Below are 27,922 nucleotides of genomic sequence, written 5' to 3'. Positions count from 1 at the left end.
CAATCGGGAAGAAAGGAGAAATAAATATCAAAGCTCGAAAGTCTTGATCCCTTCACCGTGTTCCTCACGGAGCCTTCGCAAAACACACACACCTTAGCTCAAGTACCATTTCTAAGTTTTCTTTATTTTTTGCATATGCTAACCTCACGGGCAAGGCAGGTCACGGTATGCTTAAATAAAAATTGGACAAGACACAGCATCCCCAGACCCTGATGTTGCACGAAATCCTTATTGAACTTCGATCTTAGGTCATTGGCCCGTCCCGATCGCATTGCCTTTACCCTTTCTTTATTTGTTTACCTTTAGTTTTGAAAACTACCTAAATCCTCCGGACTTCAAAATATCTCCTAATAACATAAAAACTTTTTTATGAATCATTTGCTTCTCTTTTGTCATTTTCTAGGGTTTTGCAAGAAAAGTAAGGGAAATTGTAATTTACCATCACTTTTTTTATGAATGCTCTTAAATTCATCATAATTTTTTGAAAAGTTCAAAACTCATTATATCACTAAGCTTTTATTTCCTAAAACTCACCATCCATCAAAGTATCATTAATATTTATTTAGCAAAAATTATCTACGTCAACACAAATATAATTTTTATGACTAAAATACCCTTAAATGACAAATCAGCCTTATTAAACATAATTTTATGGGTAATCTACTGTCCATCGTCCCGAATAGCGGTGGCGATGGATTCAAGTCAACTTCATTTATGACCAAAGCATCCAAGAGGAGATAATGATTAACGGGATGAGCTTTGACAATCGGTCGGCTCTGATCTCCTTTTTCGGCATCAGTGAAGCTAAGAATGTCAATTCCGTTAGTTTGAAAGAACGAAGAGAACCATTTTCTTCAATAGATACAACAACAGAAGAAACAGGCATTGCCCTAACTTCGCACCCCCTACTTCCTCTTCCTCTCTTGGAGTATGAGAGTGGCAGAGCAAACAGAAAAGTAGGAGAAAATAATTATCACAACTCCGGTTTTCTCACCCACTACAGTCGTCGGCAACAGATGCGCGTCGGCCACCAGTCCCTCGTTCTTATCTAGTCCGATCCCCCTTTTCCGTTGTGATCAGATTGCTTTGTAAAAGTTTCTGGTACGATGAGGTGTTTTGGACGTGCATGACCGATCGACAGGATAAGCCCATCGAAGAGGAAGAAATACAGTGTTTGAAATGTTTTTCGTCTAAAGAGGAAGCCCCATACGCACCGTTTGAGTACATCTTCCCACAGCCACTCCCCCTCCAACGTCGACGTAAGCCGAGTCGCCAAACCTCACCACCTCAATCTGAGTTTCCATGGACCCCATGTCGATCACCAGTCCTTTGTTCGTCATAGCCTGGCCATCGATGGAGTGGTCGTTACCCCTTGCAGCGACCGTGAGATGGGCGAACCTGGAAGCTGCTATGATTACTCTAACTACGTCTTCTTGATAGGCTGGCATGGTGACCGCTAGCGGCTTTGCTTCAACGATACCGCCGAAATCCTTGGCAACAGCAGCGGTGCGGACGAAATCTATTGTCCCTTGTAACTCGAGGCCTCTTAATAGGCTTGCGTCGTCGTCGTCGTCGTCGCCTGGTCTTGTTTCAGTTTCATTTTCATGAACGAATCACTCCAAGAACGCTATCATTGTCCCCGCTGGCGGTAGAGCAAAGGGAGAAGCCATTGAAAAGGAAGAAAGCGAAGAAAGAGATAACGAAGTTTTTACCATTATCTCACTTTTCGACGTTTTGAAAATTTATGGTGAATTTAAGAGAATTCATAAAACGTGATGGTGGGTTTTGGACAATTACCCAAAAAATAATAATTTGTAAATGACCATCGCGTCCACGGGAGAACCTCCAATTTATCCCAAACATTTAATTAGATCCATCCAACCATCCTGAAAAATTCAAAAATCCCTGATATCCAGTGTTAAACATGCTCGATATCGATTTGATGGCCCTGATCAACTCCACTTACACTTCAACTATTAGATCAGACACAACCAAGACCCAGGACCCCCTAAAACACATACCCATGAAAGATTGAGCTCATTACTCCTTGTTCACCCATCCATGAAACAAATATTCCATTTCAATACCTCTCATTAACCTAAACACTAGGAACCTGGATTCTCTTGATTTTAACACATTCGAACCGATCAAACCAAATCATTAAATTCTAGACACATCAAAACACCTACTCATAAAGTTTCGGCCATAGAATTTCCCATTTGCCCTTTCATCAAACCAAGATTCCATTTCGAAAAAATCTTGTTCCTTCGAACTCAACCCTTCAAATACATATCAAACCACATCATTAGATCACAGACACCCCCAAATACCCACCTATGAAATTTCAGCCCCAAATATCTTCATTTACCATCGATCACCAAAAGATTCTATTTCGAGGCTTCAGATTAATCGAATTCCAAATCTGCCCAATTGGCTTAATATAACCTTACAAATCACCTCAGATTACCTAAAAATCCTATCTCTTGAAATTTGACCCAAAACTACTTTCGTTTACTCTTCATTGACCATAAATTTCATATCGAGGCTTCAAATTAATCGAATCAAGCCCTTTCCAAATCTACCTATCCAGGCCCAGTTGGGCCAATTTGACCCCACTAATCAATTCAAAATGTTCAAAAACCCCACTCTATAAAATTTTAGCCAAAAATGCCCTCAATAAACCTTCCATAAAAAAAGATTCAATTTCGACCAATCCTATTAACCCCCATACAAACCCACTCTCGTGGTCAGATCTATCTCAACCCTCCAATATTTTAACCCGGACCGTCCATCATTAAACCCTGGATCCGGTTTAATCCAACCAATTAAAATTACCAAAATGCCCACATTTTTACCGAAATTACAAAAATTACCCCTGCTATTATAAATGCAAAACCAAAACTCTCTTTTAACCTAAAAGAGGTTAGAGAGGAAGCACCGTTCATCGTCTCTCCCTTCGAGCGACTTTGAGCGGCGAAGAAATCAGCGGCAGTAAAGCTCTTTCCCTTACCTCCGACCACACTCCGATCTCCCTTTTTCTTCTCTCTCTTCTTATTCTCCTTCTTCTCCTTCTTCTTCTTCCTCCCTCCCGTTCCTCTTTTCAGCGGCGGATTCGAACTCAACAGTGGCAGCGAACTATCATCTTCCCTGACCTCTATCACTCGCTTAATTTCTTTCTTCTCCCCCCCCCCCCCCTTTTTTTAATGATTCAAACACCTTCTCTCCCCCTATTGTCAATCCGAAAGCTCACCATCGCCACTACAATTTCTAGCATCGACGGTGAGCTCTCTCTCTCATTCTCCCTATCTCTCTTGTTTTATTTCTCTTTCCCCTTCCTCTTCTCCCTCATGCCGATGTTATTCCCAGATCACTAGTTCGTCCACCTCCCCCGAGTGTGAAGCTAGTTTGAACTCCCCTGTTTGAGCATTTCAGACATCAAATTTGAAGTATAGCTCAGATCAGACTTTATCAAGTCTTCAGAACTGTGCAACGTCCTCCGTTTAGGCCACATCGACTACAGCGCTCGACTTCTCCTTTTATCTGTTCCGTCCCACATCAAAGCAAATCAAAGATATCCCTTGTTCCGTGACAGTTTTCAGGCCGACATCCAATTCCAACTCAGGTAAGCCCCGTTAATCGTCTTTTCTTTTTTCTTTTTCACTATTTCTTTCTTTTTCCTTTTTTTTTTCTCCATTGTTTGCTCCCTGCCGAATCAACTTGCAGAGCAGCCGGAACTTGCTGAGGTATATCACTGAACTAAGAATGTTTATGCAAATGCGACAATTCTTTTTTTATTTGTTTTTATCCATTATATGTCTACAATTGTATCCTATGACAAATTGTTGATTCTGTATAATTTCCTATTACGCTTTGTTGATAGTTAAATTCAAACGAAAATATAAGGCTGAACATTTTCCAATAGAAAAGGGGTGACTGAGTATCTTTCGTCCAAAGGGGATTGGTTTGTGAGTATGTAAGGCAACGTGCTTTGGAGCTGATGGAGTTTGCTTTTTTCAGCCTGCTGTTTTCTATATCATCTCTCCTTTATTTTAATTATTTATTTGCAATTATGTTTGTTTTGCAATCACCATGTAGGCCCCACGTATTGGACGTGGGAGTGGGTTTGCTAATCCTTTCCCTCTACCACCCAAGTCTTACCCGAATTGATTTTGCGGTGCCCTTGTTTTGGAGTCACTAATTAATCGAAAACCACTTTTGAAAATCATTTGGAAGGTTCCATCATTTCCATTTTCTAGGTGACTCCATTTCCAATCCAAGTGGCAAATGAGCCGGGTTTTTTCTGACGCTCATAATGACAAAGATAACCCTCATCCATTTGATATTATCTCATCTTATTTCAAGCAAGAAAAATACTTATAAAGCATATAGGTTACATTGTATTATGCATATTCTCAAGGTGTTAGGGTAATTTATCTTGTATTTTAGGGGTTGTGAAAAGTTAGTCTCTAAACTTTAAAACATGTATATGTAGTATTTGAACTTTCAAAATGTGTCTAATGGGCTCTGATACGATTCATCAATTATATGTATCACATGATGACATGTGCCACTTAAAACATTTAAAAATATCAAAACTATCATTGGATGAAGACACTATTCATTGTCTTCTACCTTGAGACTAAATGGTCGCACTATTACTATAACGGTGCCACGAACAAATTCAAACGAATTGATGATGGTGCTAGGATCTGTCCAAGTTCTAACAATGTCTTAAAAGAAATAATTGGCAGAGCATATGTAACAAAGCATATAGACAATAAATTAAAAAAGATATAAGAAATTAAGATTTAATATTATACAGGAAATTTTCATCAACTACATAAAATTTAAAAAGAAACCATATCGCCGATTCATTATTTAACACATGGTGCATGTGTGTGTGTGTGTGTGTGTTTATATATTATTTTGATTATTTGTACTTTTTTATTTTTCAAAGATTCATTATTTAACAATCATATCATCGATTAATCTATTAAACCAAATCACTAACCCACCACCTGAAAAGAAAAAAAAATGATTTCTAGGTTGATATTAAATTTTGTATTACATCTCTGTCATTGATAAAACTATTTCCTTCGTATAATGCTTATTTTTGTTCAATATAATGATTGCATAATATTATAAATGTACCAAATATTTTATTTTTATAAATATATAACACTAAATATGTGCCCAAATTTTTCTCTATTTTTTTTTTATTTTAGTGATTCTTTGTATATTTCATTTTCAAATAATTTTATTATTTGATGATGACATCATTTTATTTCTATGTTGATTTTAAATTTGGCATTCATTTTCATCATTAATAAAAATACTTTTTACATTTCATACTTCTTTTTGTTTAGTATAATGAATATACAAAATTAGAGATATGCCCAGTTCTTTTTTTGTATTATATATTTTATTTATTTTATTTTATTATGGCATTATTTATTAACCCATTTGACCCCAAATGTTTGAACACTTGAATTGCTTACCCACCACCCGCACTCGTAGGGGGTGCTCCGTGGGTGTTCTTTTAAACCGAACCGACCTGATTGTTTTTTTAAATATCAAAATTGAAACTGAACTGATGCAATCGATTAATCGTGGTTCGGTTTTTTCGTTTTTTATGCACTTAAAATAAAAAACCCTAAAACTGTTGATGGTTGCTATCGGTGCCGAACTACAGAGGTTGCTGTCGGTTGTCGCCTGAAGTGTGAGCTTGAGAGGTGGTGCGTGGTGGAGCTATAGAGAGGAGAGATGAGAGAGAGAGAAGAGAGATATAGCGATGGCATTGGTGCTTGCTTGCTGGCGAGGCAACAACCAACATGTTGCTTGGTGTTGGTGGTTGGCGCAGGCCGTACAGCGGAGATGACGGGTGAGAAGAGAGAGATGCTCACTTAGACACTCACAGAGAATAGAGAGATAAGACATTGGGGGAGAGCTAGAGAGGTTGCCGATCGAAGGATGACCGACGCCGAAGGAAAGCAAAGGGAACTGCAGTGCCGACTACCGAACTGGCCACTTGGGATTGGGGTCTGGCCATCTGGGGAATTTGAAGAGTCGATGACTAAGAGAGATAGAGAGAGTGAGAAACAGAGAACTGAGAGAAGGTTTAGGTTTCGAACTTCGAAGAGATAAACAGAGAAAGGCAAGGTTTCGATTTTTGAAGAGACCGAGAGACTAGCACTCTAGCAGGTATTCGATTTTCAATTGAAATAAAACATAATATATTTCAATTATCAATTGAAAGGCTACTGAACTTTTTTATTCAATTTTCAACAAATTAAAAAATATAATATATATAATATTATAAATATATATTACTGTATATATATCAGTCAGTTCGATTAACCGCCAATTTTTTTAAATGGTTAACCAAAACCAAATCAACCAGTTCGGTTAACCAATTTTTTGGTTCAATTTTTTGATTTTTTTTTCTCACCCCAGGGAAGAAAATGGTTTTGTTTTCAAATTACTTTTCAAAATAGTTATTTTTGTACTATTAAAATTAAATTATTGATTTAATTAGTTTAATTTAATGATAAGAAAAGAATATCTTAAATATAGAATTTAATGAGAGAATATACTTTATATATGAGATTTAATGAAGGAGAATAGGAAAATAGTTTTATTTCCAATTGGTTTTAAATTTTACATTCCATTTCTATCATTAATAAAAACATTTATTATTTATCATACTTATTATTGTTTAATATGTTGAATATATGATGTTAAAAATGTTTCCAATTTTTTAATATCATTTTTTGTTTTCATTTTATCCATTATTGAATTTTATCATTTAATTGTGACAATATGGATTGGCCCATTTGACCCCAAGTGGTTTAATTTATTACTAGCACTTAGACAAAAACACTATTTTTTCTAGGTAGATTTTTAAAAGTATAAGTTTTTGTGTTATTGGAATTATTAGTTTATTATGTATTAATTTAATTAATAGAACTAGAAGGGACCCATGTGATGCATGGGAAAATTTGAAAGATTTAGTAATTTTATTTACTATTAATTAGTATTAAATTAATAATCAAAATTTATTGTTAATTAACTAAATGTATTCAAAGTTATTGTTAATATCTAAAATAATAATTGTAATTTTCATTTAATAATGATTTACAAAAAAATAATTATTGTTAAGTTAATATGAACAAATATTTTTTAATAAATTTAGTTTTATTAATAATTTGTAGTAATTTTAATAATTATTATTATTTTTAAATGAAAATTTGAATAACTTTAAATAGATTAAAATAATTACAAAAACAAACATTTTTATTAATTTCACTGATAATTAATAATTATATAGGAATGACAACGGGGTGGGTTCAGGGCGGGGCACCCCATCCATGTCCTTGCCCCATAGTCAAGACATTTTACCCCATCCTCATCAAGGATGGGGAATCCTTGAATTTTTCCGCCCCGTCCCCAGTATTGGGTGAGTTTAAGTAGATGTATAAATTAGGCCGTACTGGCTGGCACGATATGACTTGCATGCTTTCTTTTTCTATATATATCTTACATAAGAGATGTCATTTCTAGTCTATCTCTTTCTATTTTTATATATGGAAGGTTAAGAAATCATCATATAATAATCAAGAAATTGCAATAGAAAAAAAAAGGAGGTTTGTGATGATTTTGAAATCTTTTCTACTAGGTAATCTATTCTCCTTATGCATGAAGATAATCAGTTTAGTCGTTGTGGTCGAACTCTATTATGGATTTATAACCACATTCTCCATAGGGCCCTCTTATCTCTTCTTTCTTCGAACTCGGGTTATGGAAGAAGGAACTGAGAATGAGGTATCAGCAACAACTAGTTTTATTACGGGACAGTTCATGATGTTCATATCGATCTATTGTGTGCCTCTGCATCTAGAATTGGGTAAACCTCATACAATAACTGTCCTAGTTCTATCGTATCTTTTGTTTTATTTCTTTTGGAACAATCACAAACACTTTTTTTTATTATAAATCTACTACTATAAATTCAATGTGTAATCTCAACATTCAATGTGTATTCCTGAATTTCATTTTTCAATTATTCAACCATTTCATTTTATCAAGTTCAATGTTAGTCAGGTTAGTCAACATTTATATGTTTCGATGCAACAACAAGATGTTATTCGTAACAAATAGTTTTGTTGGTTGGTTAATTGGCCACATTTTATTCATGAAATGGGTTGGATTGGTATTATTTTGGATATGGCATAATCATTCTATTTGCTCTAATGTACTTATTTGATCTGATAAGTACCTAGAATTGAGAAATTCTATGGCTCAATTCTCTTATTTATCACCCGTGTCTACTATTTAGGCAGAATGTCATAACCTATTTTCACTAAGAAATCTTAGAAACGGAAGAAAGGGGGAAAGTAAGGAAGAAACAGATGTAGAAATAGAAATAACTTCCAAAATGAAGGGGACTAAACAGGAAAAAACCTATTTGGTTTGAAAAACCTATTGTTACTCTTCTTTTGGATTATAAATGATGGAATCATCCATTGCGATAAAAAAAAAAATCAGTTAGAAAATACTGTAAGAAATGAAATGTCACAATATTTTTTCTTTTATACATGCCAAAGTGATGCAAAACAGAAAATATACTTTACATATCCACCTAGTTTATCAACTTTTGGAGAAATGATACAAAAAAGATCTTTTTATGCATGATAAAAAAACTCTCCTCTATCAAACTATATAATCATTGGGTTTATATCAATGAACAAAAAAATGATAACATAAATAACAAGTTTAGAAATCGAATTGAAGCCCTAGACAAGCGATCTCTTGTTTTGAATGTACTTGAAAAAAGGACTCGATTGTGTAATGATGAAACTGAACAAATTTGCTTGCCTAAAATGTATGATCCTTTTTTTAACAGACTCTATCATGGAACAATCAAAATACTATATTCATGCTCAATCATGAATAATTATTCAATTACTTCGATAAAAGATTCAATAGAAAAGGTTTGGATAAATAAAATTCATGGTATCCTTCCTATTAATTACCACTAATTTGAACAAAAAAATAGATACAAAGTTATTTTATAATATTATTGAAATTATTAATTAATATTTTTTATATTTAAATTTCTTATTTTTAATTTATTGTTAGTATTTTTCATTATTATTTACTAATTTTTGCAATAAATCATTGTTAATAAAATGGGTTATGCATTTTAAAATTTCATTAATTTTTTTTTTCATTTTTAATGAATTCATTATGCACCATAGTTGTTTCAACTATTGTGGTGAAATCAAAGTATTATGCAATAAGATACATATTCGTGCATATTTCTTGCACATTGTATTTGAATTCCAAGGCCTTTCAGAGTTCTTTTGAATATGTAAATTCCTTGTAGAAGTTGTAGAAATTGTCTGATAAGGCATTCAGTATGTGTCATCGGTACAGAAGTGAGTCGTTTTTTCGTTTTGCTCTTTCTTTCTTTAGTTTTTTGAGTCTTTATTAGTGGGTTCAATAAGTGATTGCAGATTCGGGTCCAGTAGATAGTATAATTTTAGTGTGGTCAGAAAGAATATCATATTGTCTTACCATCGGCTGAAGTTTGCTTCATCATCTTGATCGAAGTCATGCTTGTTTTCACCTCTATTGCAGAATAACGTTCTAAAATTGTTGGAAAATGGGGTTACTGTAACTTTGGAGGAGAAGCTCTGAGTTTGCTATTGGGTTACAAGCAAATCCGTTCTTAGGATACAATAGAGCCTTGGGTGAGAATCTGCAACTAGCAAAATTGAAGAATCTCCGGAGAAACCTTATATGAGACTGTAGAAGACCGGATTGAGAGAGAGGGAGAAAGTGAATTTCGAAAATGTGTGTTTTTGAAATCTGATTCATGCTCCTTAAATAATTTATGAAGAGGTATGAAGAAAATGTAGGTGTTGGTTTAGATGATGCATCTTAAACAGTCACAATTTCAAACATTGTGACTATTTAAAAAGTAGTTAACAGTTAATGACTGTTAACTTTGAATTGTGCCTCTTGATCACACGCAATCAAATCGTGACCATTGATCTCATTAACGGTGATCAACGGGCAGCATCGCACCAAAACCAAAGCCGCCCTTTGCGAGTTATGCGAGTGCGCGTGAAGTGCGAGCAAAGTGCACCTCTAAAGAGCCTCATTGCGCTGCACACACACGCGCGCACGCGTGCATGTGCGTTGCGCGGTATCAAACCCCCATACTATCCTCTACTATTTCTAAGGAGTGTAAATCAACTCTTATTAAAATACTGAAGATAAAGATTATAATTTTCCAATGTGGGGACAAGTTCAAAACTGAGTTTTGTAAGAGAAAAGTTAATTTTTCAAAAGTGTATAGGTGCAATTTCTCATGTAATTGACCAATCAAACCCATAAGAGTAAAATCCAACAGAACTTGGAGAACAAAAACTCTCAACCATATGAGGTTTTGCTACCCAAGACCTTTTCTTAATCATTCTAAATATTGAATTGCGCCTCTAAGTTTACACCATTGAGGGAAGTGTTAAAATGAAGCTTCTCCAATGTACACACGCACATAAAGCAATACCTGCTTTTTCGAATATCTATGAGTACAAATTGGCATAATAGAGGAAATGCTAAAGTGGTGCATATGTGGTAGCGTTTATTCAATAAACGCCCATGATTCCAAATGCATAATCAATGTACAAGAAATTTTAGTCAACTTTAATCCATTTTGCATCGCCCTCAAACATGGTGATTCTCCGCCACAATCATTGTATTTGAAACGCTACCAATTCAAGTCGTTCTATTATTAAATTGGTTTATGTGGATGTGGTAGATAAAGAAAATTAGATGACACATAATGGGCCGGTATTGCTATCATTTCACTTATCCGATAAGGACCTATTAGACAGTTTTTGAAAATTTAAATAATGCAAAGACATATTTAAAGTTGGAGATTGACTTAACACAACCCTAAATATAAGGTATTGATCATGCGTTTTCTCTAAATGTCCATATATTTGTTTGTAAATTATTATACAGAAAAAATAGAATGAAAAACATATTGCATTGATTGAACAAAACACAATACACAACTTTTGCATATGGAACGTGTCCATTACCAAAACAGGAGGGTTTAACCACTAATATTATTTAAGACAAATTTTTTAAAATGCCCATAAGTTTTAGTAAATTGATATATTCACCCCACCCTACTGTTTAGAAATTATCGTTATTGCTAAGTTCTTTGATAAATGAGAACCGTAGTTACCGTTAAATTAATGAAAATAGTATTTTATCCATCATTGCGTGTGTGAGAGAGACCTTTTGCTAATTGAATTATAACAATTGAGGACAAAGGCACACTTTTGTGTGTGTGTGTGTGTGTGAGAGAGAGAGAGAGAGAGAGAGCAAGAGAAAGTCAATGAAGTAGGTAACATATTCAAATTCTTATTCTACAAACAAACAACATAGTATATATACTTTTTCATATAAACAAATAGTTAATTTTCATATTTCATCTTAATTATTTCTAGGTTCCTCCAACTACTATTATAAAGATGGGTATTCTTCTAAGCAATAAAATTTAAACTTGATTATTTATGATAATCTCTAAAGTCCTTCCATTATAAATTTATTAATTATTGTTTCTTACTTTCAATATTGAAGAAAATATAAATAATAATGCAGGTGGCTAGGGATGTTGTGTTTTTGAATGTATGGATGCGATATTGACCCCAACCCATTTAACCCACCCATTTAAGATGTGGATCATTATGGGTTGAGTCATTCATTTGGGTTAGGGGAAGATGGTCAGGGTGAGTTGAGTCGAGGTACCCATTAGGTTGTAAAGGAGGGGATTACACTGTTGTCTTCCTCTATTGAATGTAGGGTAGTGAAGATAGATATGGATTTGTAGACATAGATCCACTGCTTGTAAAGGAAGATATCGCAAATCTGGTTCATACCTTCATCATCTTCCTCTATGAAAACAAATACAGGTTCATAAAACAATCCATCGCCTGTAAAGGAGGAGATCATGCTAGATATGGTTCAACCCATATTTGTGTTCATCATCTTCCATATGAAGATAGATCTATGTTCACTACCTTTAAAGAAGATGGAATCAAAAATATTTTCTCAAATTTTCTTATATTTTCCTACATTTTTATTTTTCTATTAATTTAAAAAAAATGAAGAAAACTTCTATCAAAAAAATTCCTACATTTTTACGTTTTATTTTCTTGCATTAAAAAATTCAAAGAAATTTTATTGCAATTTTTATGTTTCTAGGAGTTTTTGTATTTTCTTTGAATTTTATCACTTTTTTTAAATATTTAATAATTTTTGTTGTTTTTGTAGATAGTACATTTTACTATATTTTTTGTTATTTATTTGCATTTTTTGTTTTTTCTATAGTTTTTTTATAATCTATTTGATTTGTATGCAATTTCTATTTTTCTAAATTTATGCTTTTGTGCATTTTTATTTTCATTTGAAAAATATTTTTTGAACTTTTTTTATCATTTTTATGTTTTCTTAGTTGATGTTTCCATGTTTAATTCATTTGAAATATAGAAAATTAAAAAAAAAAATCACAATTTGGTTTAGGGTGGATTGTGGCCCACTAACATCAATAAATATGGGTGGCAATTGGGTTGGAGAATCAATATGAGGGGGCTGTTACTCAACCCACACCCAACCCAACCCAATCTAACAATCCACCCATTCGCCATCCCTATTTGAATGTGTGCCTAAGTAATAGTTTCTTGCTTTTACTGTTTTAGTCAAGGCTACAAAACAAAGGTGTAGGGATGCTATATCGCTTTACAAAGCAAATGGGCTACTCTTTTCTTCACTCTAGAACATAGATAGAAATGGTTTATCAAACTAGATTTGTCCCTTAGGATATTTTGTTTATGTGTGATAAAGTTGGAGTTCGACTTTAGTCCGTAAAGCCCATTTGAGCAGTCTTTATTACCATGGATTGTGAATATCTTTGTACTTGTGTGCTTTATTTCATGGGGAGATATTCTAAAAGTAAGATTGCAAAAGGTTGTTAGAATGGTGTGGGCACAAGTTTGCCCTGATAGAAACCGATCTCATAAAGTTGTTTTCTTTTAGTTGATTCATATCTCTAAAGTTTAGAAAAAGGAAAAGACTTTTGGCCTTTGTTGAGTTATATTTTGAAATTTTGAACGGTACTAGAGGATAAAATTGACCATAAAAGGGTAATAGTGGAATTTAAAAATTATATACATCACATGGATTTACATATGAACAGATTGTGACAGAACGCTATGTTAACTTTTGGGAAGAATTTAGTCAATTGTCAGAAAAACTTGAAGGTATTTTAAGACAATTTCTAAATTGTAAGGGTGAGTAAGTCCATTTTCTAAAACTTAAAGATACTTTAAGAGATCTGCCCTATCATTTAATCTATTTTTATCAATCAATTTATTCAAATCAAATTATAAAAATAATGAAGCAATGAAGTACAATGAGTTAAATGTTTATTAGTGTGAGCAACGATTTGTAATCAAGGTTTTAGTTGAATGAATTTCGGCTTTGTGCCTTAAAACAAATAATAATAATAATAATAATAATAATAATAATAATAATAATAATAATAATAAGTCTATTGTGGTGCCCAACTCTAATTATTAAAGTAAGTTATCTACTAGTTGTAATGATATAAAAGTTGATAATGTTCATATGTCCTCAACTCCTCATGCTCAACAATTTGTTAGATTAAACCTCTCTTTTTTATTTGTTATTAGCTGATTCACTTTTTCCCGTTTTTCTTAAACATAGTTGGACTTTTCAAAACATCCAAAGGCCCTCTCTAAGAGACCTATATCGTTATGGGATGAACAATTTGAATTTGTAGAAATGACATGAACCTATTTGACTTTGAAGAAATTAAGTGAGAAATCTACAATCATAGAAATGACTTAAGCATTAGCATGCATGGAAATAACATTTATGCTTTTACTAGAGAATGACCCCAGTATTAAGTAAGGGGTAATTAAATGCGTTTATAATTTAGTTTGAAGTTTACTATTTAATTACCAAAAATTAAATTAAAAAGCAAATATGGGTCTTGCATCTATGTAATTGACAATCTATTCTGACCTATTTTATTTGAAACCTATTATTAATTTATGTTTTTTTTAATTTGATTTAAGATGTTAAATGAGGCTTTATTGGTAAACAATAACCCACTTTATTTGGTATTTACTATTTATCTAATAAATCTATTTTGAGTTATTTATTTTTAAAAGTTAAATTAAGTTGCTTCCTAAAAGATAAATCAAGTTTGTAATTAATAAAGTATTTTATTTTTGAAAAAAAAATCATTTAAAAACAAATGTGGTTTTATGGTGATCTTTTAATGGGTATCACTATTTGTATTTAATAGATTATGGATAAACATGTGTTAAACTAATAAATAACTATTTATTGAAAATGTTTAAGAGTGAAACTACTCACTTTTTGAATCATATTTCTTGATTTAATAAGATGCCACGTGTCTGAGTGGTGGTAGTGGGTTATGGGTTTTAGCATCAACTTCTTAGAAAAAGCCACGTGTCTAGTTTTCCAGAAAGATGAGAAGGCTACATGTGTGAATGGTAGGAGGTTGTAACCTAGTAGTGGGTTGTGGGCTTTAATAGAGATTACCACGTGTCTAGCTTTTTTAGAAAATGAGAAGTTCACTTGTCTGAATGGTGGTAGTGGGTTGTGGGTTTTAATAACTTCTCAAAAAATGTCATGTGTCTAAATTTCTAAAAAAAATGAGAAGGCCACGTATTTGAATGGTGGAGAGCTATAGACATTCATAAGGGAATATATATATATATATATATATATATATATTTCCTCATATCATCGCAATGGTAATTATATTGGGTAGAAGGGAAGTGAATAAGAACGTTGGTTCTGATTCAACTTTCAACCATTGAAATACAATAAGGAAACATTATATGGTGAGAAAACTATGGAACATTAGTCTCATGGACAAGGACACGACCTGTGTGAAATCCAAATAAGATAGGCACAACATTGTAAGCACATTCAATACGCATTTAGATTTTTTTTTACACCTGTCTCTTAAAATACCCCCAGCCTACATTTGAAAAAGATTAAATACCACTTTTGAAAATTTGCCAAAATATTTACCAAGTGCTCATTAAATGTGCTACGTGAGCCAAGATCTACAAAACCTTGGGAGTAGACCTGTTCATGGGTCGGGTAGCCTGATGGCCCGGCCCGGCCCGCACCCCAGTCGGGCTTGGTCATGTAATTAGGCCTGCATGCCTGACCTCGGGCCTAACACAGTAAGCCCGATTGTGTTTCGGGCCGGGCTCGGGATTTGTCAAAAAAGCCCGACCCGACCTAACTCAGCATTATATATTTTATAAAATATATAATATGTATTTTATATATTATATAAAATATATAAATAATATAATATTTATAATTTAATATATACATTTTTTATTCTTTTTTTTTATAATTTCTCTCTCTCTCTTTCTCTCTCTCTATCCAACCACTTCAGTAGTAGTAATAGTATGGGTTAAATTTCGGGCTCGGGCCCAGGCCTAAGCTTTGAGCTTTTTATGAGGGTCGGGCTCAGGCCCAAGTTGTAGGCCCGATGGTCGGGCCGGACTCAGGCTCGGGCCTTAGAAAAATCTGTTAATATAGAGTAAAAGCCCGACCCATGAACAAGTCTACTTGGGAGTTAGGTCAGAAATTTAAACGGCTTAAGGCAAGTTAACTAATTTTTTGCCTACATTTACAATAAGTGTGAAGAAATTAACCCACCTTCAACAATAAAAGTTGGAATAAATCAACTCATCTTGAACGGTGCCTATTGGTCTTAGGGTAGCCAAGACGCTCAACAAATCTAGTGGTTTAATTGGTTAAAATCCTTTATAAATTGTGATTGCAAGGTGATATTTGGGTAGCGTTTGGAAGAAATGTAAAACGTCATCAGTGTAAAAATACGCTGATGATGTTTTACACTAAACCTTAAATATAATGACCGTTGTATTTTGAAGTCAATGTAAAAGGTGGTTTAAGTTTTACATCGATAAAATCGATATAGTTTTTATATCGATTGTCGATGTAAAACTTTAAATGTGATGAGGTTTTACATCTATCATTGACGTAAAACTACACTCCATCCAAACGTGCGCAAAACTTAACCGGAGTGTAGTTTTACGTCAATAATGATTACACTTATTTACCAAATGCGTACAAAAGCGAACCAATGTAAATTTTTCATCGGTTCTTGATTTACATCGCATCCAAATACAGCCTTGGTGATGCAGTCATGGTTCGTACTCCAATGAAAAACAAACACATGGCCAAGTCGAGATGTAAAAATGTGGCCGACCTAAGGCTATGTTTGGTTGCAATGCAATTAAATTTGCACTAATGCAAAATTGTGGCAGTGCAAATGATTTTGAGTGTAAATTCTGCTATATTTTTGTTTAAAATCTTGTCTTATTTTATTTGATTGCAGTTCAAATAAAATAAATTAAGACATGAAGCAAAATAAAGTAAAACCTAAAACAAAATTAAACGAAGAGAATTTACATTATATTCATTTGCACTCCCTTGCATTTGTACTAGTGCAAATAAATTGCAGTGTAACAAAACACAGCCTAAGGAACAAATACATGATCAACAAAGCTTCAACTAAAAAGGCAACATGTGGTCAATGTGTTGCACATTGGCAATGGGGCAGCAGACGACATGGGATTTGGGTGTTGGGGGCCAATAACCTATATTGTTGAGAGCAATTTTGGAAATGCCACATTATCATGAGTGGATAAATTAATAATTTCTCCCTATTTTATTTTGATAAAAAAGAAAGACATGAACATGAATAGGTGGACTCTGGATCTCCTGCCCACAAGAACCTTGCTCACGCCTATCCACAATATATCACCTCCCGTGAATTGAGAACATCTCCCCTGCATAATACTATGCAGAGGATGAAATGTTCTCCATGTATGACTGCAATAAACATGGGCAGGAGATTCGGACTCGAATAAGTGAACATGCCCAGCCTGCCCAGCCCAAAAACGCTCTCAGCAGCCTACGCTATTGGCCCTGATCAACCGAGACAGCCAAAGTTATCCCCACGATTTGAGTCAACATAACTAACTGCTTGAGCCCTCCGCCCTGTCAACAATGGGATACATGAGCCACGTTAGAGACACTCTTGCACAATTAATGGACTGGTCCAAAACTATGCGAGGAGGTGATGCGTGGCTTACAAACTGAAAGCAAAGTGGGCCACCCACCGTTGGAAGAGTGGAAAACCCTAACCAAGGTAGACACTCCAAAGTCCAAACGCTTGTATGAGGACTTTCCATCCAAGGTAGCACTCTCATCTCATGCATTACTTCTTGCTCTCGATCTCATTGCTCACTTGCTCATATTGTTCACAACTTGCACTACATATCGCAGCTCACTTCACCAGCTCAACTGGCCCTGATTCCCATCTAATCCTAACTAAAATGTTGAAGAACCTTTCCTCAGGAGCCACCTAAAGGCCTCCGATCATCATTAAATGATCAGGTCGCCACCAGTTCAAAGTTCCTCTACTTGTCATCAGCGTCACCCTTGTTGCAATTCGGAGCAGCAACATTTGGTTGTGGATATGCAAGGGTTTGATTTTATTACCTTTTGCATATTAGGTCTAAGAACATTATACCTCATGTCTTAGCTAGTCAATCTTGTGTCAAGGGTGAATACTTGTTGTCTTTCCTCACCCCACCCCTCTCACGAGTTTTTTTATTTTTTGCTTTGCACTGATCAAGATTGTAAGGCATCTGTCCATCTTTTTCTAGTAATTTCATTCATGATTATTCAAGAAAAAGTCAAGACCCGACTGGCAGTGTATAGAGAAATGCTACTACTCTCTCTCTCTCAACCAAGACTTCTACAACCAAAAAGGCATTAGGATTGAGTTGCCACTCAGGCGTGGTTTTATCATTAGAAACGAGTATCTAAGGCTGCGTTTGGTAGAGGTGTAAAATTGAACTAGGGTAAACTTTACATTCCGGTTGATTTTATAGGCATTTGGTAAACATGTAATTTTATACCATGTTTACCGTTAATTTAATTACATTGATAATCGATGTAATAAATATACATCTCTCTCTCTCTCTCTCTCTCTCTCTCTCTCTCTCTCTCTCTCTCTCTCTCTCCTAACATTAGGTGGTGTCTATCGGTGGCATCGGAGCAAATCCAGATGGGCGTTCTCCTTCACCGCTACCACCTCCGACGGGGTTCTTGGAGGCCGATTCAGATGGGCATTCTCTGCTTGGTCATTCTCCTTCACCGCCACCACCTCTGATGGGGTCTGATTGGGGGAACTTGGAGGTTGATTCAGATGGGCATTCTCAACTTCTGGGCATTTTGCTCCTCCATGGCTGCAGTATCTCATCGTTCGTAGGCGTTTTCCTCCCATTGGTGGCTCTGTCTTTTTTCCCCTTCTCTCTTCTGAGCTTCTGAGAAGGGTGATCTTTACACCCTGGTTCCGCCCTTCTCTCTCTCTCCCTCCCTCCCTCTAATAAATCTCCCGCTGCAACAAGATATAACCAAACAAGATGAGTGTCAATGGGCACAATGGTTGGTCCATATTTTACACTCACACTGAACCATCATTTCTCAACTTCATCGGTGTAAAATTGCATTTACATCAGTCTCTTTTGTAGAAAAAAAGAGTTTGTTTTCCACTTACATCTCTAAAAAAATAAATTTCTTTGAATTTATCTACATTTTTTATACTCCAAATTTAATACAAAATTTTTATCGGTAGCCGTTTTTTGAGGGAACGGTCAACCAAACAACAGATTCAGCGTCCATTGAAGGTGAATTGCTGATATGGCTCCAATGTGTCATCATTTTCTCAAAGCAGCGATGGAAACAAACAAACGCCTCCAAAATTTTATTAATTATTGTTAATATAGCAGTTGTTTTGTGTTGTATTTTGAAAAACATATAGTAAATTCTCCATAATATACATAAAAGTTGATTATCAAATAATGGTCCAGCCATCTACGGTCTTGGAAGGCATAGATTGGGGATGGTCTTAAGTCCTAACCTTTGTTGAAAATATGATCACCCTTAATTAGCCTCTAACCCATGCTATCATGAGGAATAAATGAAAACCATTAACTTGATCTTTGTTGGTGGCACTAAAGTTATAGTTGCAATCGTTCAATGGGTTTATCATTAAAGTGAAAACTGAAATGTGGGGAGCCCTAGTTAGCTTTACCTGAAAACCGAAAAGTGAAAACATATCGTACTTAGGTTCTTGTTTTCAGCAAGTCAAGAGCTGTGAAAATACCTAGTTTCTATGATAAAAATCTCTCGGGAGACCACCAACAGGGATTACAGGATCACAAAAATGTGGGGAGCGTCCACTGCACTCTGCAAAATCCCAACCAACTGTACCGAAATGGATGTATAATAATAATAAAGAATCATCCGGATAAGCATTGTGCTATGTAGAGAAGGTGCAACTGAATTCAGGAGCTCAACAGCAAATGTACAGCTGCCCACTGAATAAATATTAACAAGTCGTTATCAAGTCCATCACAGCTCTCTGCACTTAGGCCATGTTTGCTCGTAGTAGCTATTCTATTAAATGCTTTAATTTTGATACATTATTTTACTTATTTGATTGCTTCCATACAAACCTTTCATCCCGCCTTTATTTTGTCATTAAAGTGGGGACCATGTCATTGATTGAATCAATTGAATCAGAAGATAAATTTAACCAAAATTTACAATCAGTCATTTGCATTCCCATATATATATATATATATGTACTGCAAACATTTCCATACATTTACACCTACTACAAATGAAATATTTATTGCAAAAAAAATGAAGCCTTATGAATGTGGTTCTCTTTTAGGTTTAGGGATGCTCACAACATGTATGATCTTGTTTTTCAAAACAAGGACAATCATCACATCATACAAACTTGCAAAAACAACTAGTGTATTTAGAATAATTATATAATCAATTCAAGTCACACACTAACTTAAGGGCATGTACATGTGTGCAAATAAAAAAAATATATAAATTGATGTTATATTATCAAATTTAAATTTTATAGTTTGCACCGAAATTAAGGCAAGCATTCACTTTATAACAGTATAGATGTCAAAAGTATACAAATATATGTTACATATGCTATGTATACACATATAAGTTTTGTGTTTATACATCTATTTTTCTTGATATCTACTTGTTAGTTAGGTTATAAAATCCAAATCAAATGTAGAAGTGCAACATCTATGTATACACATATAAGCATGAAAACCTTAATATCCAACCAAAGCCAATTGGTTAATCAATTGATTGGTTCATTTTTAAGTTGAATCAGTTCGTTGGTTTTTTTATAGTTATAATATATATTATATATATAATAAAATATATTATATTATAAATATTAAATCTTATATATATATATATAAGATTTATATATATATATATAACTATATTCTTATAACGACTGGGGTGCTTAAGAATGACTTTTTTTTTACACGTGTTGCACCTGAATTATAAGATGTGCTCCTCCTCCATCTCTCTCAGCTCATCCTTCCTCTCATCGGCTCTCCTCTCCTCTCTCTCCACCTGCTTGAGGAGAGCCCATCTTTCTCTTCAGACATGTTTCTCTCTTCATACGCCTGAATCTAACCAACCGCCTGAACTCTCTTTTTCTCTCTCTAACTAACCAATCGCCTCTATCTCTCTTTCTCTCTCTTCACATGTCTGGGGATCATCTCTCTCTTGCTCTTTTTCTCACATATGCCTTAACTAACCAATTCAAACTTATAGGCGATTAGTTAGTTAAGGCGTATGAAGGGGAGAGAGAGAGATGAGGTGATCCTCGGGCAGGTGGAGAAAAAGTAAGAGAGATAGAGGGTTGGGCAGGTGGAGAGAGAGAGAGAAAGAGAGAGAGAGGGTTCAGGTGATCGGTTAATGAGAGAGAGAGAGACCTGTAAGTCTGAAGAATACTGGTTAACCTGAATTTTCGATTTGGTTAACTGAAACCAAATTGACCAGTTTGGTTAATCAAAATCAATTTTTCAAAAATACTAGTTAATTAGAATTTTCAAGTTGGTTTTGTTGATTCAGTTCAATGTTTTGGTTTTCTATGGTCACTAGACTTGTTCATGGACCAGGTTCAGGCTTGACTTTTGCTAAAATTTGAATGGGGCACAACCCAAAGACCGAACCCGACATAGTACAAGTTAGACCCGAAACTCAGCCCGTGAACAGGTCTAATGGTCACCCTTAACCAACATGACCACGTAAGCCCATCATCCATGTTGTATTTGGTTTAGCTCAATTAAGGCATTGGTCTACGAACTTAGGCTTTGACATTACGTTAGATCAAGATGAGCTTGAGGTCCATATTAGAGGATTGGTCTTAGGTTGGATAGAGATGACAATTTGATCCTGTGGGGCTTGCACCGGTTGGGGCAGGTTTTTGTTTATCACTGATTGGGGTAAAAGACTTAAACCTCCACTAATTTTTCTCCTAAATACTGAAATCTCCCTTCTTTTTTTTTTAATTGGACTAGAACCTCCTTTATCTGGTGATGTCATTAGACAAAAGAGCTCCCCTCCATTAACAATCCTAAAAACCGAAGGACGCCATTAGTGGAATAAACCAACCGAACAAAAAAAAAAGACCCTGACTTAATCCATACTACTATACTCGAAGCGAGGTCATTTTCTCTTCTTTAACCAATTCGCATTGAAATCACTACAATCACTTTCTCTTCCATCGTTATTTATGAATTTTCTGTTTTAGTGAGTTTAATGGTTTGAGAAGGGAATATAGTGCCTCAGACTCCTTTTGGTGGAATTGTATTATCAAATTAAAAAGTAAACTAAAAAATTACTTTTTCTGGAAGATTGGAGATGGTAGATCTATCTCAGCTTTTATGGACCCACGAGTGTCTCAACTTGAAAGCAACATTCAAGCCAAAAGGGCTGAGAGCCTTGAACTCATCCATATGAAAGTTTGTGAGCTAATCAATGATCAACAGACTTGAAATGTTGACCTCCTCAATAGCCTGTTTGAAGAAAGAAGTATTGAAGCTATTCGAAGTATCTCTCTGATGAACATGCAACATCCTGATAGACTTCTTTGGAATAATACAAGCAATGGAGAATTTACAGTAAATTCAGCTTACCACTTACTCTTAGAAACTCCACTCCAAACACAAATAAGCCCTCTAAGCTGGTCAAGAATCTAGAAAAGTCCATGCTCCCACAGATGCCAAATCTTCATGTGGAAGGTTTTCCATAGAGTTGTTCGAACCAAGACAGAAATATGGAGTTGTAGGAGAAGAGAAGAACCTAGGTGCACTTTCTATAAAGTTTCTCCAGAAACCCAGGAGCACCTTTTCCTACAATGCTCCCACTCTAGGGCAATCTGGATTCAGGCTCATGTTGGTTTGGTACCAGAAATCTTTTTGAACTCTGGCCAAGTGGACCTAATCTAGTGGTGGTGGCAACACAACTCCCATTTGGAAAATAAAGTGATAAAGTATAACTATATTGCAAAGATATGTGCCATCTTCAGAAGCATATGGGAATGTAAGAAATGATCAATTATTTAACAAAGTGAACCTAGACCCCCTTCAAATATTGAGAAAGGCTAAAAGTTATTGTAGTTATAAAGAATCAGGACTAAAACTCCTCAATCCATCAGATCCTCAATCAGAAAAAGATTTACAACAAGTTTTCTCCTCAGAATTTTCGATCATTCTTATTGATGGCTCATGAAACCCATTCACACAAACTGCATCTATTGGTTTGTATATGTTCACTCACAGGTCTCATCTTATCCTTGTAGAATGAGAACCATGTTTGGCAAGATCCCCAGCAACAGTTGAGCTCTGGGCAATGATTAGATGACTAAGAAAGTTTTTTGTATGGGTGTAAAGACAGGTTTTTTGTTTTCAAATGCTAAAGCAATGTTAGCAAAGCTCAAAGGGACAGACAATCAGATAAAGTGGGACTAACAAGCACTCTATGATCATATTTTGGAACTTCTATATATTTTTGGAAATATTAAAATCATGTATGTAAGCAGGGATGTTATTTTGCCAGCCCATGAAATGGCAAAGAGAACTAGGCATATGAACTCTTTTGTAAATAGTTGTGCCAGCTTAGTAAACCTCACCAATCTTTTTGAGAAACCATGTAAATGGATCCAAATGTTCCCTTAACTTGCTGTTTAGTTTAATGAATTCCAGTTTTATCCTTGCAAAAAAAAAAAAAAAAAAGAAAACTTCAAAAACTTCTATAACCAACCACTCACTAATCGCACAAGTCGTACCAAAGAGTAAATTTTGCTTCTTTTCAACAATTTCCTTTGTCTAAAATTAATAACTTTCAATTCAATATTAATTTTAATTTGAAAAAACAAAATAGTTAATCGATTGATTGAATGGGTACAAACCAATTGTAGTAGTTGTTGATTGGACATAAGTTGGTGATGCTGACATAGCAAGGAGAGAAAATGTTGTGCTTGTGCCAAAGGCAATTTCAAAGAAGATCACCCTGAAGCAAGAAACCAAAGGTAGTAATAGAGATTAACCCAGATATGGAAGACGTAAGAATGAGGAGGAAAATTCTCTTGTAAATTAGAGATAATTAAGGGCATTCTTTTTTTTGGATATTGAGAGGGGGGAAAGTTGGTCAATGTGATTTTGACTTTCATTAATCAAGAAACCCATGTTATTTTTTCAGATTTATGTGGGCATCAAGGAAAATTTATTTTCTTGGGTAAGCGATACCCGTCTTTTAGGTGAATAAATAACTTTCCTACTTGGGGAAAAGTTGCCAACATTTGAATGGAACAAAAATGCCCATTTAAATAATTGATTTTTATGGATAAAATGCCCATTGACTTATTTACATGGAAAATAAAAGAAAATTGATAAATGCACTTACCTGTATAAGTCTTTCCTAAGAAACATTTACCTAGGTAAGTGTATTTAGCCAGATAAATAACTTACCGAAAAGCGAATGAGACTTGAAAAAGTTCAAATCCTTACCATTTATTTCACTAGAAACCTGATATTGTATTTGACGACTTTCTATGGTTGTTTGAAGGTTTTTCATAGAAGTTAAACCATCAATAACATTACTTGAAATTGGAATTATCATCATTGCAGGTTTTTCATATGACATTTTTTATCTTTGTTTACCCTTTTTCTTCCACTAGGCCTATAACATATAAACATACTCCAGTTCCTCACTTCATCAATTAGTTTTTATTACCCCTCGATGTTTTGTTTTTTCATTTGAATTTCCATGTTCTTAATGAATTCAGTTGCAAACCCGAAGACTAACTTAAAAAAAAAAAAAAGTTCTGGTTCTCTTGAGAAAAGAAGGAAGCCACTGGTCATGTATTGGTTAACCAATGAAGCTTGACCTGATGGAGGTTTATTGATGATGTAACGAGCCTAATGACTAATCAACCATTGGTAGTAGTAGCCTTATGCTGAACTTCATGATGGTAATTTGGTGAAGTTTTGTTGGAATATAATTTTTTTGGCCCATCATGATGGGACCTAGTGTAGGGGCTCACTAATTCTTCAGCCCAAGAAAGAGGTACTCCACCAACCCATCAATAAATTCCTAAATCGGCATATTACACGAGATGAAATCCTAACAAGATTAATTAACAAATTAGTCAGTCCAATGGAGCCTAATTGAATAGCAATCACACTTAAATGAGGTTTCATAGAAAAGGAAACATGGTTGGCTAATAGATATGCAAGAGTAGCTTAATCGGATTGATGAAATCTTTGGGGTCAACTCTTGTCAAGTGGTATTCAGCAAGCCTCACTAATCAATCTTGATTGGATTAAACCCAAAATCGGTGGAGAGAAGATTTAAAAAAGGAAATCACACAACAAGGCTTAATTGATCCACCAAAAAAAGGAAATTAATGGTTGGTCAGTGAACTAAATGATGCATGGGTCCACCTCACTGCCAAGTGGCATGTTAAATCCAATCTATGAATTTAATTACGTTTAAAAGGGGATCAAAGATTGACCACCTAATTGTCAATCTAGTGGGTCCATATTAATTACAATAGTTGGCCAAATTGAAATTTGAATTCTAATTCTTAGGCCAATTCATTTAAAGGGAGGCATTATAAATAGATAAAAGTAGAAGAGCAAAGCCTTCTTGGAAGCTCTAGCCCTTCATCGGTCTTTCTCCCATTTGGCGCCCCCCTTCAACTACCGATTTCATCTCCGACCGCTACCATTGCTTTTGAAAAAGAAGAAAAAACGGGCTGAATTATGATCAAGGAAGAAGGAAGAAAGGGTCTAACTCTTTAACGGCCGAAAGACCGAAATTGTTATAACTTCGTACTACATCAACTCAGAAAATTTCAATATTCAAATTCTTGTGATCCAAAAGGCTTCTGTCAATTCTATAAATGAAGACATTGTTTTTAGCTGTTTATGTTCTAATCATTGATTGAGTGTGATTAAATTTTCATTCATAGAAGGTTGGGTGTTACTTGTTTTTCATATTTACAAGTTCTAGTCGTGGTTTCGGATTTCGTCCAAAACAAGAGAATCAGAAGATTTTCTTTGCAAAAAAGAAAATAGAGAAATTGTATCCCACTTAACAAAACAAATAAAAGGTTTGGAGAAGACCCCCCCACCAAGATACTTGGCTCTGCCACTGATAGGGTGACTTGGGCCTATATCAGTGGAAATTTGGAGAGTACTACTGGTGGTGTGTTGCAGGTAGGGTTGAGGTAGGGCAATCGAACAATGATATATTTAAGGCTTATTAGTTTATTTGAGTGGTTTTGTTATATTTTGCTTCAAGGGTATATTTGGCCTTTTCACTCCTATGTTGCATATAATGGTTAATGTATTTGAAGAGGAGGTCTTAGTCGAATTTAAAAAGAGAAGGGAGGTTTTAGTATTTATATGAAATTTCAAGGGAGGTTTTAAGTCTTTTAACCTTGTATTATGCAAATAGGATCTCTATTTCCCATAGAGATGAGGCATACAAAACCCGGTCCATCCCTGCCCCTTTGCCATTCCTAAGATTGGCCTTAAACACAACCCAGTTTGCCTAAGTTACTTCTTTATAATTTTTGGAGTTATTTACTCTAAAAACTCTATTAATACACAAACCCCCCAAATCTTGTCCATTCAGTTATTTTCTCTCAAGAAAAGAATGTTGATATATAATAGAGTCATCAGTTTATTTTATTTTTTAAATGCAAAATAGAGTCATTAGTCACTTAAGTTGTGCTTGTAAGGTTGTGTTGGAGAACAGTATGAATGCAATAATACACTCTTCAAATCATGACACCTCCAGTTCAGGTCCATGCTATGTGGGACCTGGTTTTCACTTTATTTTACACTTCTGATTTGGCAAATAACGATGTAAAGCATGGGTACTCTCAATTGATGAAGGGTATGAATTTATTTCAAAAAAAATCAAAATAGTTTTTCTCCACAGGATCAAAATAAATTCTGACAAACTTACTTCAATCCTAAGGATATTTTTAGAACATTTCCAAACACATGAAAATCAGGGCCAGGGTGCAATAATGCATCAAACCGATATTTATACTATTTCCAAAAGCAGCCTAAAGGTTTCCCTGCCTTTGCCTTTCTTCCCCCATCTTTTCTTTCAAATCAACCATAGCAGTATGGTGCTTTTAATTTACATAAGTCCATATCCTGCAGCCGGTCCAAACCATCCATTAGACAAGGGATCTATTAGATCGACAATATGCTCTATCCCTCCCATATCTTGTGTTGTGTGCCATAACTCCCACAGAGAAAAGATGATTAAAGGTTTCAGCCCGATGATGGCCGTACATAACAACAGCACTACTTTGAAGCCAAACACTTACGGGGGCGTTTTACAACATGAATATATTTGTTTTTAATTGTTTTTTAACTTGTCACATCACTAAAAAAATATGTTATTGAATCTTATTTTGATCCAACAAATTATTGATTTTTATAATAAAAATAAATTTTTATTTTTTTTAGTATAAGAATGATGTGATTTGTGAGAAATGGTGTTAAATAATTAGATGAAAGCATGTTTTTAAACAGATAAAACCCACAATACAGCATTGTCATGAATCCTAAGCTCAAACTTTAATATAATCAGGTATGTGGTTCAAGCAGATAAAAAACCCATTTTCCATCTAAGGCTTGAGCTGAGAACCACTTGTTATAGGCTAAGATGTAGGTGGTGTTTGGAACCAATGCCATTTTCTGAGAGGCATAAATATGTTATATTCTCAGATTTTTTATTTAGTACTATTATTATTGCTATCACAGGCATTTTTGAATGTTATGCCAGCATACTGTTGTTAGCAACAATAAAAAAAAAGAGGAAAATACTAAAAAGGGCTAACCATGTCAGCATACTACATTTTTCCCGATTTTCAAAGCATGGTGTGAAAAAATGTTTTTCAAAACAACAACTAACCAAACAATACACATTTTCCCAAAAAACAGATTTATGGAAACAGCATTGATGTCAAGCACCTACAAAAAGACAAAGAGGGAGAGGGGGAAAAAATAGGGTTGCAAACTTGTGGCTACGGTTATAAAACATATTATTGCTGTCTAGGTTTGCATCTGGTCTAGGTTATGATAACCAGTCACACACTTTAAGTCTCTGTGTAGAACCAATTTCAAACCAAACCCCATATGATCTATAATAATAGATCTAAAAGTAACAACATGCAACCCCAATTAGTGTGTCCTCTCATCGCCCAGACAGAGAGATGCAATTATTCTCCTGCAAATATCAGAAAAAATAATAGTGAAGGAGAACAGATGGTCCGGATTTAGTTCCCATAGGGTTTCAACAACTA

At 34.7% G+C, this 27,922-nt stretch overlaps 1 pseudogene across 1 annotated transcript; it reads left to right on the top strand.

The window, feature by feature from the left end:
- Positions 1-2,931: 2,931 nt before the first annotated feature.
- On the top strand, positions 2,932-8,892 carry LOC148870449 (putative protein TIC 214 N-terminal part; annotated as a pseudogene). The gene is made up of 2 exons (XR_016107568.1): positions 2,932-3,622; positions 5,693-8,892. The product of XR_016107568.1 is annotated as a putative protein TIC 214 N-terminal part (transcript).
- Positions 8,893-27,922: the final 19,030 nt, after the last annotated feature.

Source organism: Nelumbo lutea, chromosome 2 (assembly GCF_056320005.1).
Source record: "Nelumbo lutea isolate HS-2025 chromosome 2, American lotus-T2T, whole genome shotgun sequence".
NCBI classification, from domain to species: domain Eukaryota; kingdom Viridiplantae; phylum Streptophyta; class Magnoliopsida; order Proteales; family Nelumbonaceae; genus Nelumbo; species Nelumbo lutea.
Note: the sequence above shows the minus strand (reverse complement) of the source record. Positions and strands in the feature narration are given on the sequence as shown.